Below are 747 nucleotides of genomic sequence, written 5' to 3'. Positions count from 1 at the left end.
CGCCAATGTCCCGGATGGGCGCCAATGCCCCGGATGGGCGCCAATGTCCCGGATGAGCGCCAATGCCCCGGATGAGCGCCAATGTCCCGGATGGGCGCCAATGCCCCGGATGAGCGCCAATGCCCCGGATGGGCACCAATATCCCGGATGGGCACCAATGCCCCGGATGGGCGCCAATGCCCCGGATGGGCGCCAATGTCCCGGATGGGCGCCAATGCCCCGGATGGGTGCTGTGAGGGGCACGGGCACAAGGGGACCACTAGTGTGACTAAAACACTTAAAAATGCCTTAAAAAAACGAGTTGGGTTATATAAAAACTGTTTAAAAGAATATTAAAAGAACCACTGGACAGGTCGAACAGCAGGAGAATAAAATTTTAAATAAAAGGTCATCTCCACTCCTGCCCTGGTCCCTCTTCTGAGACATTACCAAATAACTAATTAAAATAAATAAAATATATATATATATATATATATATATATATAGAGAGAGAGAGGGTTATGTAAATAAATAGCTTGGTGTCCCGATACAAAAGAAATTTTAATCCAATATTAAAAGACATTATTTAACCTAAAAAAATTAAATGAAGTATTTAAAAGGTCTACAATACTGTCTGAATTAATAGCCCTTGAGGTTAAATACACCATTAAAAATTAGTAATAAGGTTAAGTTAAGTTTAGCTGACAAAAAGAGAGTTGTCCTCGGGTCAAATTGACCCGTTTTCCTATATCAATGTTCTTTTTAATT

The sequence above is a fragment of the Etheostoma spectabile genome, chromosome 16, assembly GCF_008692095.1.
Source record: "Etheostoma spectabile isolate EspeVRDwgs_2016 chromosome 16, UIUC_Espe_1.0, whole genome shotgun sequence".
Classification (NCBI taxonomy): Eukaryota; Metazoa; Chordata; class Actinopteri; order Perciformes; family Percidae; genus Etheostoma; species Etheostoma spectabile.
Note: the sequence above shows the minus strand (reverse complement) of the source record.